This window comes from Alosa alosa, chromosome 14 (genome assembly GCF_017589495.1).
Source record: "Alosa alosa isolate M-15738 ecotype Scorff River chromosome 14, AALO_Geno_1.1, whole genome shotgun sequence".
NCBI lineage: Eukaryota > Metazoa > Chordata > Actinopteri > Clupeiformes > Clupeidae > Alosa > Alosa alosa.
This window is the reverse complement of record NC_063202.1, coordinates 19,909,304-19,918,222: the sequence shown is the minus strand read 5'-3', so window position 1 is coordinate 19,918,222 and position 8,919 is coordinate 19,909,304. Positions and strand designations below refer to the sequence as shown.

Below are 8,919 nucleotides of genomic sequence, written 5' to 3'. Positions count from 1 at the left end.
AGCGTAGTGAAACATTTAGTTTTCGCCATATTCTCTGTCTGTCCTCGATGGCCGACGATTTTCTCTACTGATCTCTGCCCGATCCTGCACATTACATATTTTTGTATTAAGTTTGTCTCTGATGGCAAATGTGTAGTCAGGGTGGCTCAACGATTGTGTTGAATAACGTTACATCAGTTCTGAGTAGTTTTTCTCGGATGGTCTTGCACAGACCCTTATCAAGCAGCACTAAAATGAGCGTCATGTTTGCTAATTCTCTCCCCAGTTGTTGGGCCGAGCAGAAGGGCGCTATGGATGGTGAGGATGAACGCGATGACAGGGAGGAATGAACTTGAACCTGTGTTATTCAGAGGATAAGTCAATGCTATGTACATAGACTGTGTTCTGTAACTGTCGCTCTTGTGGCCATTCAAATGTATAGGGCAATTCCACGAAAAAACTGTAACATCCATAACACCAACACAATGCCATGGTATTTAGTTGGCATTATGGATGTGACAGTTTTGCGTGGAATTGCCCTATACAAGTTACAGACTTTCAAAGTTAAACATATCAAATATAATTTCATATAGGCTACTAACAATCAGACCTGAAGACTTCATGAAACACTACCAAAATAAAGTTGAAACTAATTCTACAAAAGGCACTCCAAGGAAAAGCCTTTTTGGCTGCATTGGCCAACATGTTTCGACCAACAGCCTGTCACTATGAAACTCTGTAACTAGATTTAAACTTCCCTCTGTATGGAAAAAAAGATATATTATTCAACATTAGTTAACACACTGAGAATGATTGCTGCACTATATGTATTGTTCTCTAGCAACCTGAAGGTCCAAGACTCAATCCACTGAAGGCTCTCCGTAAGATGGTGGATCTGATGTCTGCTTTGTGGTCCTATAGGACGACGCCATGGATTGGGGTCAGAGATGCGCCTGAGAAGTAAGTGTTTGTGCTTGTAATCAAGTGCTGTAATCACAATTTGACTGATGCTAAAACTGGAGTAGGGTATTTGAATGGACATTTATACCGTGAATTTAAGACATCAAAAAGCCTGTTCATGGCCTCAAAGAAGTCAGTCGTAGTATTTGCCTAACTTGGCAGCCTCTCCAGCTGTATCATAGTCTTCAGTCCTATTGTGTTCTCACAGCATTTATAGTAGGAAGGATCATATTAAGCAAAGCAATGTGCAGGTGTAGTAACTTAATTTCAAGAACATAAGAACATAATTGTAATTCATGATGTTTTTTTATTTTACTTTGTGTGGTGTTGTCTCTGTTTTAGGTGCTGTAAATGCTGGCCATATGACTTCAACCTTCATCCAACCAAACGAAGAGATCCTGCTTTCCTACACTCCATTCAGGATGTTAGTTAATTCAAAGACAATAACAGTATTTAGTTTTGTAAATGCTTAACTACCACTCAATGCAGGACACATCTACTGGCAGTTGATGGAGGGGTTTAGGGCAGTTGTGCTATTCTTTTCCTTGTGGGTAGACTGCAGAATGTGGCTATGTATGCAGGTGTTAAATTGTGGGATTTGTTGAAAATGTGAATTTCAAATAAAACCCTACCATTCAAAGTTAGCCTCACACACTTTATACCCTCCTTTCCTCAGGTTTACTTGTTTGGATCGGATGGACAAGTCGGCACTCCTTATATTAACAAGCTACCTCTTTCTTCTACTAGTTCAATAATATGGTATCTGAAAGAGAAATGCCAGTGTTCATCATATTTTTAGCCTTATGTCAATGAAAAAAATAAGTGGTGTAGGCCTATTGTATTTCCATTGTAATTTCGTGGGTAGTAGGCCTAAAGATATGGCCGTGTGGCGGCTGTGGGATACATCGATTGGGCTACTTTATCAAACATCAGAGGTAAAGGCTAATTGAGAAAGCAGACGTCTGGTTAGGTGTGCTAGTTAGCAACTTGTTAACCAGGGGCACGTTTCCCATAACCATAGTTGCTAACTAAGTTAGCTACTTTGTTGGTTGCAATGCAAACTATGGTTTTGGGAAACGCACCCCTGGCTGTCCAGATTATTATGTGATATGACCTACTTGTTAAACAATAATATGCAATACTATAGTACAGTGGTTCTCAAATGGGAGTGCATTGAGATTTTAAAATATACAAATAATTAGCAATAAATGTAGTCATGGACTATTACAATTTAAAATGTTCCAAATGTTTGAATTTTGTATGTGTTTATTAGTTCCAAAGTTTAATAAATTAGACACTGATGGCACAGTGCTCTGTTTTAAATCCTTTTTTTCTCAACTAAAAATGCTTTGCGCTGGTTAGGGGGAAGGCTACTTGGCTGAAAAAATATTTCACAGGGGTACATCACTGAAAAAGGTTGAGAAACCACTGCCCTAGTTTATGTGTATGGCCGTCTGCTATACAGCCTATTTGAGCATAATCCAGACATCAAAAGCGATGCTGATCAGTCAATATGACAGTATGTACATGTCTACGTCCTTAGGGAAAGAAGACAGAAAGGTGTCTGTTTATGCACCCAAAGTTTAGGCATTTTAGCGATTGAGTGATCAACATCGAAGTGGTAAGCAACGGTAACTTATTCCAGAGAACCTTCGCTACTTAGTAGATCGCGTGCCAGTGGGTTACAGAAACAGACAGACAAGTGGCAAACAAAGTCGTTTTTCTCCTTAACTGTTCATCTGAAAAACGCCATGTCGGTGTCAGAATGTAAGGAACACATGTGAATTACAGAAAATGCATTAAAATGTCCAATCTCGAGCTGTATAATTAAGGGCTGGGGCATAATCCGAGAAAAAATGATTTCTTCCATAGGGCCAGTGTAAAGAATCTCTCGCTAGTCTCCTAAAAAGGCGTGGCGCTAGTGAACCATACGTCATAGGGGAACAGGAAGAACCCTTCTGTGAATCGTCTCGCTTTATCAACCGTCTCTGGCTTTACTGTTTACTTTTTGGCGCAGTACTACTAACTGGAGCAAGTATAATTCCGCCGCTGCTAAGACACTAGTCCCTCAAAATGTAATGCGATCGTTGAAATGCAAGGATAGAATAATGTTAGAAATAAAACTATCAATACAGACATTTACATCGATAGTCTGGCGTTATAATTTATTTGCCTTGGGTGTACTTTGGAGTGGGTAAGACTGTTTTTAGTGGCAGGCTAGCACATACCGTTGACTTGCGCTAGCCTAGCACCTGCGAACTCTGCAATTAGAACGACTGGATGAAACGTGTTGAAAACGGTCTCCACTGATAAATATCACACTTGCTTACTTGGAAATGAGGTCCTATGTCCAAAATCCTGAACCACCCCTTTTAATATTGTGCTGTCAATGTGGCGCAAACAAAGGCTAGAGTTGGATCAGTCTTATCTTTTGTGAGCAACAGCTGGCAAAAGGACGTTATGAAAACCGTTTAGACTCTCTTAAAGTGACTGCAACATTTAACAATACTTCAAGGTCAAATTGGCAGAATTTCTTAAAAAATAGGGGTTAGGTGCCTTCCTCAAGGGCACTTCAGCCGTTCCTACTGGTCAGGGTTCGAACCGGCAACCCTCCGGTTACAAGTCCGTTTTGTGAAGCCATCTGTCCCTTGATGTGCAACATTCTAAATAAAACTCTTGTTCCGGATTTTTCTTACCATTACCTGTCTGGGCTTGACCCCAGAGCATACCATCAGTTAATCAGTTATCCAGTTAGTCTGTCTCCCTCAGATAAGCCTCACACATTTGTCTTCCTTTGCATTCCTGCCTCAGCTCCTTTCTTCAGGTTTCTCCTTTCCCCTTTCTAATCAATAAACTGTTCTCTTTAAATGGAGTTCATGGATGAGTGGTGCATTTTCATACCAAAGCCCTTAAATGTTGTCCCAGTCTACCTGAGACATGTTGTCTCAAATGACCACACCATGCAATTTGGACCAGCAAGAAAATCTCATAATTTTACAAAATGATCCTTTCAAAACAGTATAGTTCTTTTGATACACATGTACACCATCCACGATTGTGTTTATTATAACCTTATATTAAAATCAAGCTGAAGCATATGTCATTTCTCTTATCTTTTGTTGTTTTGGGATCAACTTCCTTTCTGAAGTAGATCACACCCCTTACATGCGACACATGAATTATGTCATGTGACTTTAGCCATACTTCCACAGCAAGTCTAAGAACCAAAAACAGTTCCAGTTCAGTTACACTACTCATGCTAGAGATAAGATGCTGTTTCTTTATATTGTCTCAGATTACCCGATGTCCCTGATGACCTGAATTCACCCTAAATTTCCATAGAGATGCACAAACTGCAAAATGCAAATGTCTTGTATGTAACTGTATATAAAGGAGTGGCTGGTTTGCGGGCATTGTGGATGCATGGTTGGTTTCAATGAATCTTGATATTGTGTCATTTCTTTGCTCCTCATGTCTTGTGCTGCAGCCTCTCGGGCATCTTCTCTCTTTCTGGACAGAAAGTCTGAAGGTGCAGACTGTTCAGGCACGAGTGAAAAACAGGAAACAGGAAATGTTTCAAAACTATAAGGGATTTTTTTTTTAACTAGGGATGGGGAGATAAGATACAGAGTGTAAACTTATCAATTAAGGAGTCAGATATCTAACTAGCAAGTTAGTAAATTGGCTTTGTTATCCTGTAGCATGATGTAATTTTTTGGCGAGACACGGCAGGTGAAAACATCGTTTTTTCATGCACTGGTCAATTTCGAGATTTTGAGCTAGTATGTTACCTTAGCATGTATTCTATCACACTACTACAACAAAAAAGTCCGATTTACACATTTAGGTGTTTATTTCATTATATTGTGTCTACTCGCGCCTGTATATTTCTCCTAAATTCAGCAAAAGTTAGCATTCTAACCTTGCATGCACTCCCGCGACCGTGGTCCAAAACATAACATGTGTACTACCGTTGGAAAGCTCTGTTTTTCCTGTATCACGCTATGTGATCCATATATGGACACTTCCTTTGTATCAGTAACCAATCGCGAAAGTTCAAAGGCGAGTCTAGGCTGAGAACGGAATCTCATTGGCTGTCTTTCAAGGCTGTTTTCTCAAAATGAGTTTCCGCTCACACTCTGAGCTCAAAAACTCCACTTCAGAAGCACGTACATACACCAAACTTTCTAGACTTATGCCTAACTATATGTCGAAGATTTCTACAGAGGGGTTTGTTGATATATTATTCCTAGCCTGACTTACATGACATTTTATGCCTAAAAACATGGAAAAAACGATTTTTTAGGGCTAGTGACATAATTTTCTGATTTACAGGATAACAAAAGTAGATATTCATAAATCCCTCTGTAAATGTTTTTTCCCATCTAATATCTGAACACAATGAAAACATAATTTTGAACTTGGCTGTATCCAATGCTCAGGTTTAGTGCCTTAAAATGTATGCATATTAGCATATTTAATTAGATAATGCCTAATTTGCATATGTAAACATTAAATTACAGCAAACTTGTAATACATTTTTTTCTCATATTAATGTAAGTAATCAACTGGGGAAGTTTCATAGTGATATCTGCTTGTTAAAATTTTTACCCTATTCACCTGTAGTGTCTCGCCTTAATCACTCTCATTCCCGTCAAGGGCCACAGCAAATGGTGTCAAGCCCCCACATCCATTGTTTAACTGGACGTGGTGCTGTGTGATGGGATGATATCCTGTTAAGGAACCCAACTAGAAAACCCTCTGGGTGTGGAATTCTGGCTCCATGGTACCCATGGTAGCATTTTCTGTTCGCATTTGCCCTCTGTTTTACAGGTTTCAGTTCAAGTTCAGATAGCAGCAGTGCCACTGGTCAACCTCTCAGATTCTGGGAGCTCCCGCTGGGACCGCCAGGATGCAATGCACACCAGCACTGTGCATCTCTAGTGCTGTAGCGTAATTCATTCAGGCTACAGAGTCTGAGCCGCTGACCATACCTGTAGATTTCCCCTTGTCCTGTCTCTGTTGCAGAGCCTGGCTTACTGACCAGTCTGCTACTGTAGTTTCCCCTGGTCTTAGTCTGACCTACTATCTAGGCTGTTGGCCACCCCCTTTATCCTGTCGCAGGCATTGGAGCCATGGCTGGTGTAACTGCCATAAAGGTAGGGATGACCAACTGTTTGTTGTTGGTCCATCGTCGAGACGACGATGCAAAAGTTGGGGGTAGATTGTAGCAGGATTGGTCTCCACCCCCTCTCGCTCTCAATTGTTGACTAGCTCTGGACCTTCTTGCTAATTACCAGGCAGCACCTGCCACATTATATCTAGGCCGAGCAAGGCTTTTAAAGCAGTGACACTTCTACAGCCAAACTGGTTTGAAGCTTCAAAGCTTTTGACACTCCACATTGCCATCTGGTGGTCAATAAAAAATCATACACAATCAGCATCATCCAGATGTTTTGTATGGCCACATCATTTCAAGACACCTAGCAGTATATTACATTATGTGTCATTTTATTGACGTCAAGTTTGTTGAGGTTTCATTGCACTGTTTGCTTGGCTATTCTTCATTTCTAATATTATTCAATTAGGCCTGCACTATGGATAAAAATAGTGATAAAGTAAAGCACATGAATGAAAGTGTTTGTGTTCCTGACTACACAACATTATAGACATGCATTGTTTGGAAACACAAAATACTCAAATACACATGTTTTTATGCCATATTTTTATTTAAGAATATAATTTGCTCTGCTGTGCTGGGGCTTAACCGGCTTCTTTTTTTACTGATCACATCCTCAGCTTTGGAAAAAATGCATTCACATGGAACAGATGTGCCAGTAAGAGCCAGATATTTACTGGCCAGGGCATTAAGGTGTGGATACACAGCTTATGGGCTTGCCAGTATTTTAGAGGGTCCTCTGTTCGAAGGAAATAAGCATCATTTAGATACCTCTTTACGTCTATAGTGGTGTTTACATTGCAGCTCTGGGTCTCACTGACCCAGCTGTACAAGAGTTTCCTGAAGAAGCTGGATTCTGCCCTCCCTGAGAGGTTGATGGCTCTGCTTGTGATGTAGACTGACTGGTTGACCGAATTATTGTAGTACATTCACCCGTCAACAGCCGTTCAGGTTCATGGGCATTGTCCTGATTGCCAAACCCAAGGGTCTTGAGTATAAGTAAAGTATACTCTTTTGATCCCGAAGCGGGGGTCCAGCAACGTTGCTAGAGTTAATATACGGATTGACTCCACATTCTGACATCGTCTGATGGTGTACTGCTGCAGAGCCATCCCTAAGGATACAGCTGCTGGGTTGGTTGCCAGGCTTGTTTTTTCAGCCACATTGTGCTGAATAATCCTGATTATTGGAATAATCTTCGAAGCAGACACCCTCTTCTCCTCAGTGAGTTCTGTTGTGGCATGTTTAAAGGGTGCCAGCACTTCCAGGCTTTGCGAGATGACCTCAAAGTCAACATTTAAAAGTGGCATGATGTCACTAGACTGACCAAGGCAGCACCAACAGGCTCTCGGAGGTTGAGGAGTCTTTGCAGCATGTCATGGGTGCTATTCCATCTGGTTTCAACTTCCTGCACAAGCTTCAGGGGCTGCCTACCCATCCTTTACTGTGCAAGGATAAGTTTATCGTTGGCCTTTGCACTACTTCTAAAATAAGTTACCACTCTCCTTGCTCTGGTTCAAAATTCTGTCAATGCCTCATGTTCTTCAACTGCCTTTTTGACAATGAGGTTAAGAGTATGGGCAAAGCATGGTAGATGGCATAGCAGCTTTTCAGTGGCTGCTACCATGTTGGCCGCGTTGTCGGTCACAATTGTAGTCACCATTCCAGTGAGGCCCCAGTCAGTAATGAGATGGGACAAAGCCTCTGTGATGTTGTTAGCGGTGTGAGCTTTAGGACATTTTACCACTCCCAGGCCCAGCACTGATCCCAGATTTGTGTTGGCATCTGTGTAGTGGCAGGTGACTCCCAGATATGAGTCCATCGTCAGAGAAGTCCACATGTCTGCAGTGAGACAGACAGGCAGCAGGGATGTTGTGTAATTGTGCCACTGCCTTTTCTTTCTCCACTGCATACTTCTCACTAATCATTGCCTTTAGTGTTTTCCTGGATGGCAGAGTGTAGGTCGGATCCAGCTTCTTCACTAAAGCTCTGAAACCCTCATTTTCCACAATAGAGAAAGGCTGGAGATCTTTAACTATCATGTTGAGGAGGGCGTCATCAAGCTCTTTCTTCCATCCTAAAGATACACAATACAAGCAGTGTTTAACCAAGTGAGCTAAAGTAACATGTCAGCTTTTCATAAATGAAGTTCACACTCAATTCACACTGTGTGTACTCACAGTGCATGTTCACGGTGTAGGCCTACTATACATAATATGTGGCCTACACCCCATGGAGTTCAGATAGGTAGGCTATAATAGGCAATAGGCTAATGTTCAGTCCAAAACCTTTTTCAGAACGGTAACTATTTTTTTGTCTTTTATTAAGGGTGTTTAACTTATTTTGAGTAATTATCATGATTAATAACTTTAACTGAATAATTTGGATAAAGAAATGTTACCTTCAGTTGGTACAGACCGGGCCTCTGAAGTTGGAGTATCGTCTGCCACAGTTAGTGGGTGTTTTGCACATAGATGGCGAAGCATTGAAGATGTGTTGTTGGAATAAGACTTGGATCACATCACCTCATACTACTTTTGTGGGACACTCCAGACTAAAATGTTCCCACACCTGAGAACGGGGTCTCTTGCATGCATTTTCCACAATTAATTGTGTTAAAAAGTCATGGAGCCTCATGATAGTCAGAATAAATAACAATATTTTTGAGAGAAAAGAATTGTCAATCGAACATGTGGGGTCCGCCTCCAAACATGCTGGGTTACATGTAGAAGTATATAGACATATATGAGACATACCATGTGTTTAACTGAAAGGTAAAAATGTTCTTTGTCCTTTTTGTA

The 8,919-nt window shown here is 40.9% G+C and overlaps 1 long non-coding RNA gene across 1 annotated transcript; it reads left to right on the top strand.

Moving 5' to 3' along the window:
• The first annotated feature begins 454 nt into the window (after positions 1 to 454).
• LOC125307377 lies at positions 455 to 1,579 on the top strand. The gene is made up of 2 exons (XR_007195695.1): positions 455 to 939; positions 1,282 to 1,579. It is a non-coding gene; the product is annotated as an uncharacterized LOC125307377 (long non-coding RNA).
• Positions 1,580 to 8,919: the final 7,340 nt, after the last annotated feature.